We start from the raw sequence: 8,042 nt of genomic DNA on the forward strand, positions 1-8,042 counted from the left end.
ACTGCAACTATTTCGCCCTAAAATTTGCAGTTCACGTTGACAATTTACCCAATACAGAATTATTCTCCAAACGTCTCATAAATTGTCATAAATACAAAGTAAATTAAAAATTTAAGGCCAAAGTAACAACCAACATTTTTTTTTTCTCAATTTGCAAGTTTGGCCTTAAATTTGCAATTCACTCTGAATTCCCAACAATTCTCATTGCACAATACTGCGCAGGTAAATCTTGGATGGATTGATCCGTTCAGGCATAGAGTAAAAGGCATTTGATTGGTTTGCACCAGTTGAAATGAAGTTAAGTGAAAAGCCCAGTGTGATTTGGGATGATTAATCTGAATCGCAGATTTAAACCGGTTTTCAGGGGCTTTCCTCGGGGCAGTTGTATTGAATTAACCACCCATTGTTCCTGGCAGTTGCTGAGTGGAATGAGACCAGATTTAAATCTACCTCTCTCATAGAGATAACAGAAACATCAAACGAGCATAAAGCTAGTATCTGCACCTAAATTGAGGATTTCCTTCCAATCTGGATTTCAAGTGATACAATAAACCAGTGCATAAAAGCGGTTTAATCCCTAAAGTGTAGGTGAACAATTCATGGGACTCTGGTTGTTATAGTACAACGTCCATACTTTGGATTCAAGGCTTGCTGACAATAATAGGATTTGTATTTCGCACACAGAGATTATTTAATCTGTGTGTGACAGGTGCTTTAGAAATTCAAGCAAAAAGCTATTTTTTTTAACCCCTTAAGGACACATGACATGTGTGACATGCCATGATTCCCTTTTATTCCAGAAGTTTGGTCCTTAAGGGGTTAAATACATTTTTTTTTATTTTCCGATTGCTTTATATGTATCTACAGCTTTTTTTTTGCCATACACTACTTGGTTACTGAGAAATAACTGTACCATATTTTATATTATGGATACATTTTGGATTGGTCAAATATTACAAGGGTTTATTCACTAAGCAGTAAGTTACAGTAAAATGAATTGTAAAGCATAAGGCAAAAAGTGCTGATTTCGAAAATGTCTCCACTTCACTACAGACACAGCCTTACAGTCACAGGTATTTTAGCCTTAAAGGGACACTATGGTCACCAGAAAAACTACAGCTTAATGTAGATGTTCTGGTGAGTATAGTATGCCCCCTGCAGGCATTTTAATGCAAACACGGCCTTTTTAGAGAAAATATAGTCATTGCTGATTACGGACACCTCTAGGGGCAGTCAATCAGAGGGCCCAAGAGGGGCTTCCTGTGTCAGTGCTGCAGAATGTGTTGCACTAGCGTTCAGCGCTCCACACTCTGCATGGAGACACTGAATAGTCCTCCTCACTGCATCTTATGAGGAGATGCTGCTCTACACAGAGCAGCATTTTTCTGCACATGCTCAATAGCCTCCCAATGCTTTCATATGGGAAAGCAATGGATTGGCTGAGATAGTCAATTCTGATGGGGCAGAGCGTGGGAATAAAGGCGAGTTTTTTTTACTTATTTAACAGAGGCAAGGTGGGCCAGGGACCTAAAATGTTATTTTTAACACTGTAGTGTTCTATTCACTATAATTTGTTTTTTAGTGAACATTCTCATCTGCAATATTTTATAAATTAGCTGGGAAATGATTGGCTGGAAACTCAAATCTCAGCCAATCACAAAGGGGAAAGTACGTTTTGTAATGTAGACTCTGGCTTTAAACTCATGCAGGACTGCCGGTATTCACTAAACTGTAATTTTTTCTGAAGTGACAACGACATATTCCATTTTAGGCATAAAAGTAATTAAAAAAAAATAATAGAAAAATAATTTAAAAAAATAATAGAGCGCGGATACAGGGGGTAACACATTACAGTGGGCCTGTGCATTTGCAGAGTATGAATAAGGTGCTTGTCTTTGAGATGAAATACAATATAATTCTCATCTTGGGTGAGGTTTTACAAAAACTTGGGGGTACTGTACCTTTAGCCTCCTCGAGCAATTACGGGAATGTCAATCTGAATTATTTAAGGAATATGCATCACTTTGAGACGACTGTCCCGTCCAAAAACGTGGCTTAAATGAGACAGTTGCCTCACACTGCAGGCTGATAAAAGCAGTTAAATACTTTTTTTCTCATATTTACCACATTCTTATTTATGTTTTTCACACCCACTCCATGGGATATATTGATCTCACCAATCAGTGTGCTATCCCTAGGAATGCTGGAAAGTTTTGTGGGCATGCCTGGCAGTCACATGTGCTGTTGGTAGATCTGCAGAACAAGCCCTAGTGACGGGTTTCTCTCTCCTGTTGCTTCTCAGTTATACCCTGTTTCAGTCATTCATGGACAGGTCTGACACTGAGATGGGTTGGTTGGCTAAAAAAAATTATCCTCGCTGAGAGGCCTGACCAACAAAAATAATTTTCAAGTGATGCATGTCCTTTTAAATAATATGCCCAACTTGTAAACGAGAAGCAATGTGAAGATCCTGCTCTGATGTGTGCGGGTAGGACTAGTATGAGTGTCTTCCAGATCCCAGCTTGAAGAAACCCCAATGTACATTTTTTTTAAAGTGTGGTTTTATTTCTTTAATTCTGCTTCAAATTTCACAGATGTCTGCAGATAAGAGTTCCATTTTTTCCCCAAATCCCTTTGCTTGTCCAGATTTTGAGGATTTATTTACCTATTGGAGCAAACACCTAACAGAGAAACAAGAGGTTTGTTTTAACATTATTATCAAACTTTATATAGTACAAACATATTCCACATCACTTTACCATTATAGAACAGGGATATCTAGAGGTGAAGAAGGCCCTGCTTAAACAAGCGTACGACCTATGAGGATCTGAGTTAGGTGGATGTATATCGTTAGGAGTCTTGCCAGTAAGGACACTTATCAGTAAAGGGATTGACCAGGATCTGAACCTGGGTTTCCCGGTTCTACAAAAGCAATGCCCCCACTGCTCTAACAGCAATTTGCACTATAAAGTATGTTTTCAGGAATACAGATCATGTAAACATATTGTAAAATTCAGAAGAAGGTGGATAAGATTAAGTAATTAGGCAATGAAGAATCCTGCAGTAATAAAAATTAAATATCATCAACCTTAAAATATGTTAGTTGAAGTCACTGGGCTTAAAGAGGAAGCCTAACGTCCCAGGAATTTTAGTATTACATTAAAGGGTTACTCCAAACACCATAACCACTACAGCCCTATAAATATGGTCTGAGAATGCAGAAGTGTGTAAGGTTTTTTTTTTTTTATTTGGCTCTGTGTTATTTCACACGTGCCTTCTATGAGTGCCAATAAAGTCTCCCCCCCCCCCCCCCCATTTTACGGTGAACGCTATTGTGACGCGCTTGCGCGTGCATTCTTATTTTATATAGAAGCCAGCTTATGAGCTTTACACTGGGAAATCAGTGATGCTAGATTTGTTACGATATGTTTGCAAACTGCAAGTTAAAATGGTAAATACCATGGATCTTTTTTTGAGAAAGACATGCATAAGTTTATTTCCCCCTTACGATGGTTTTCTCACACACTAGGAAATAATGTGGATAAGCCCTAATTCTTGTCCCTCTAATGGAGCCAAACAACCTACAAAGACTAATTCAACCCTTTAAATCTCAATGTGCTATTCATAATGAATAAGGCATCTATAAATGTATGTGTGTATATGATATTCTTGTCTTAACACAACTTTTTATATGAAATTGTGTGTTCAGAGTAAACTCTTAAACAAGGGGCGTAAGGTTCACGAGAAGACAACCGCTGCTTCCAGAATAAGATCCCTCTCGTCTTCTCACAAAAAATCACTTTTGGAACTTAATAAATTCACCACCAGAGCAGGAGAGACAACACCAGCATCTGTCAAATACAACCCAAAAAGTATACCGGCTGCTACTAGAAGTGAGTTCTTTTCGTGTTTTTTTGGAGGGGGAAGGATTTTGTTTGATGCTTTCTGTGTCATGTCTTGCTACTCTGTGTGCGATCCTCAGTAACACGTGCATTCTTTGTTTTATGGGGAACCAAAATTGCTGTGTGACAGCCATACGCAGGTATAAATAAAGTGCTGGGTGCTATTTGTTTGTTTGCTAGTTTGCAACATTTGGACTTTGGACTTAAAGTACTGCAACTGCATTTCCTCTCCAATTCCCACTCCTTTGGCACTTTTAGTAAATAGCTCCCTCTGCTGCCTATTTAGTATTGCACATGGTCTAGATATGAGCAAGGTGCCCCAGACACACTGTAATTCTTGGCCAACATGTCCTCCTTGCGCCGTATTTCTATCTCTGTGTTCACTTTTGGATGAGTTTCTTATGTTTATAAAGAAAAGCATAGCGTCACATCTGCCAAATCATTGTTGGAGGCTGGTCTGCAGGTTTCTGGGGACCGAGAATCTCTACCAATAGAGATTTAGTAGTAATAGTTATAATACCTAGAGCAGGCATAGGCAGCCTTCGGCACTTCAGATGTTTTGGACTATACCTCCCATGATACTTTGCCAGCATTATCGGTGTAAGAGCATTATGGGAGATGTAGTCCACAACATCTAGAGTGCCGAAGGTTGCCTACCCCTGACGTAGAGTGTAGAATGTCCCTTTATGTCATTTTAAAATTATGTCATTTGAGACTTAAAAATCAACAGAGCTAAGTCTGAAGTCTAATATTAAGTCCTCCTTGACCTTGTCACCAAGGATTCCCTGAACTAGACCCCTGGTATACACCATCCCAATACCTCCCAACATTTCAAATGAACAAAGAGGGACACTGGTATGGCTGGGTGGGGGCTGTTCTGAGAAATTTGTAGGTGACTTACAATAACACACTAAGCAACTAAAATTTTATTTAGAACAAGAACAATGTATCTTATTTACACACTGATTTCTAAACACATGTATTGTAGTTTAAAGACACATTACTGTTAATATTATTACTGTGGAGCTCTGTTATGCACTCAGACACACCAACAATATGGAGCGCCTACAAAAGAGGGACATTAGGATAAAAAGAGGGACAGATGGATTTGAACCCATAATTCAGGACTGTCCCTCCTAAATAGGGACACTTGGGAGGTATGCTATTATATATCTTACAATGTTATGTTGGTAATTTGAATAAATGACCCCACCAATAATACCGCAAACCTATTAAGATACCAAGAACCACCTCTCTTTTATTTCCGCTGTCTCTGGCATTCCCCAGTTATAGTTGCAGATGGATACACATACATAGACCGTCAAGCTTGATAGACCAGCAGCATCATATGATCCAAAGTTCTAATTTGTGGAATTGTTTTCCTAGGACCCAGAGCAGAAAGGGAGGCGCTGAGAGTATATGAGTCTCAGAAGCAGGAAATCGACAGGATTCAGGTATTTTACTACATTAAATAACAATCTGCCTTAATTGGGTTACAACGGACTAACACTGAGTTGTGCAGCTATGATGCAGAGTATATGCTCTATTTTACTAGTATAATTTATATACAATGTGATTACAATATATAGCACTGTAACTCCGAGAAACCACGGCATGCTGAATGATATTCTATCACTTGCGATTCAGAGGAAAGTACTTGAGATTGAAAATGTTTACAAAATATGCATTACAGTGCCCCATAATACAAAATAACACGTGTGATGGATGGGACCTGTGTAACAAGTGATATTTTGTCTCTGGTGATTATAATGGCGATCTTCCATGGCCCGTACTACGGACATTTGCAATTTAGTTACCATGGTTATCTGTAGCAATAGAATAATGGATAGAGAATTTTATTATAGCGCAAAAGTCTATTTTCTGTTGTCGTAATAGGGCAGTTTAAGCACCATAAACCCTACTTGCTGTCGTAGTGATTGTGGTGCTCTGTCTGTGTACTGCTCTGTCTTTAGCAATATCATTTGTCCTTATTTGTCCACCCCTCACATTTTTGTAAATATTTTATTATTTCTTTTCACTGAGGAAATGACACTCTGCTACAATGTAAAGTAGTAAGTGTACAGCCTATATAACAGTGTAAAGTTGCTTCCCCCTCAAAATAACTCAACACACAGCCATTAATGTCTAAACCGTTGGCAACAAAAGTGAGTACATCCCTAAGTTGAAATGTCCAAAAGTGTCACTATTTTTTGTGGCCACACACACTTGACACCATTTGAACCAAATAAGTTTATCTTGGTCTTATCGGACCACAGGACATGGTTCCAGTAATCCATGTCCTTAGTCTGCTTGTCTTCAGCAAACAGTTTGTGGGCTTTCTTGTGCATCATCTTTAGAAGAGGCTTCCTTCTGGGACGATAGCCATGCAGACCAATTTGATGCAGTGTGCGGCGTATGGTTTGAGCACTGACAGGCTGACCCCCCACCCCTTCAACCTCTGCATCAATGCTGGCAGCACTCATACGTCTATTTTCCAAAGACAACTTCTGGATACGACGCCGAGCAGGGGCGGACTGAAAACCCTCCGGGCCCCCGGACAAAATAAATCAAGGGCCCCCTTACAGGCCCCACCCATACTCCGCAGCAAGCGCCACCCTTGTCCCGCCTCCATGCACCGCCTCCAGCCACACCCTACACAATCTTTAGACACAAGGAACAAAAGTGCAATAATCCCTTCGAGGTCCCAGTAGAGACTACAATTGAGGGCTAATGGGCCATGGAGGGGGGATCATTCTAGCAGAGGCTATCTCAGTGTCCTTTAGAGAGTGTGTTAGAAAGAATTTCCTCCAGGTCCCATTAGAGACTACAATGGAGTCTAATGGGGCCTGGAGGGGCTGTATTCTCTGTGTCCGATCCTGATCTGTTCATGGTTCCACCCCCACAAACTAAGCACAGTGATCTCTCTTTAAGGAGAGGGGAAAGGACTGGGACTAAAACGGCCGTTTCAGAAATGACCGGTACACACACGTGACTACCCCTATTGCTGCCCACACTGTTACACACACATACTGCTACCAAACTGTAAACACACTACTACAACTACTGCTGAATGTACCACTACTAATCAACCAATAAAAATTAAACAAAAAGGAAACCATGGAGGAAGTGAATGGGAGCACCAATCTCTTATATACTATATTGAGTGCTTTGTCTATTAATTATGACTAGCCTTAGAATATACTAATATAGACTGTCTGCCATAGGGATCAATCCCAGGAAAATTTTCTCTATCGTATAAATATATATTTAAACAGTATATAAAGATAAGAAGAGAGCAAATATATATTAATCGCAGGAATATTTTCATAGATAATACATACTACTATACCCCCCCGACATCTATACACTGTTACACACACACACACCACACTATACACCACACTACTCCCGCCACCCTCTCCTAACCCTTTCACCCTCCTCCCCCCGTGAAAAAAATCTTTATTGTGTAACTGTAGCGGAGTGCAGTATTATAATCCACGGTCTCCGCTGGTATTACAGGTAAATCCACAGTCAGCGCTGAAAAGTAAGGCAATATCCCCAATCCTCCCAATAACCGGACAAAACACAGTCTGGGAGTCAACTGAGATCTTTATTCACAACTTCCAGTATTTATGCAAGTCCCCATGCAAGGGGTTTCCAGACAGACTTAGCAGGGGTAATACAGTAGGGGACTACATGGGGAACTTAACATTCTGGACATTTCTCCCATCATGCACTGCTGCACGAGAGGGATACTCCCACTAGAATACACCGTTAAGTAGATTATCTCCTCGTGCAGCAGAACTGACAATTTACATTAAAATCCATAACTTTCGCATAATTCACTCTTTTTGTACGAATGGACATTCGGTAGATAGCTGGGGTCTGGGGTTACATTTTGTGAGAATACCGCTCAGATCCCAGCTACAACTACCGAACGACATACGAAATAGACTTAGCCATCGAGTTCGGTTTAAAACTACCGAACACCGATGGGAAACATAATGTGATACGGGTGGAACTCCCAACTGCTCTGGAAGTTCAGCGGTGTTCGTGTCGTCGAGTAGCCGTTTTCAGTTCCAGGCACTCGACGACCAAACACTGCTGAAGAGACAAAGGATCCAAGATGGCCGACCGCCG

At 40.4% G+C, this 8,042-nt stretch overlaps 1 long non-coding RNA gene across 1 annotated transcript; it reads left to right on the top strand.

The window, feature by feature from the left end:
• The first annotated feature begins 467 nt into the window (after nt 1-467).
• On the top strand, nt 468-3,888 carry LOC134600757 (uncharacterized). Its single transcript, XR_010090359.1, has 3 exons — nt 468-584; nt 2,595-2,699; nt 3,710-3,888. It is a non-coding gene; the product is annotated as an uncharacterized LOC134600757 (long non-coding RNA).
• Nucleotides 3,889-8,042: the final 4,154 nt, after the last annotated feature.

This window comes from Pelobates fuscus, chromosome 3 (assembly GCF_036172605.1).
Source record: "Pelobates fuscus isolate aPelFus1 chromosome 3, aPelFus1.pri, whole genome shotgun sequence".
NCBI lineage: Eukaryota > Metazoa > Chordata > Amphibia > Anura > Pelobatidae > Pelobates > Pelobates fuscus.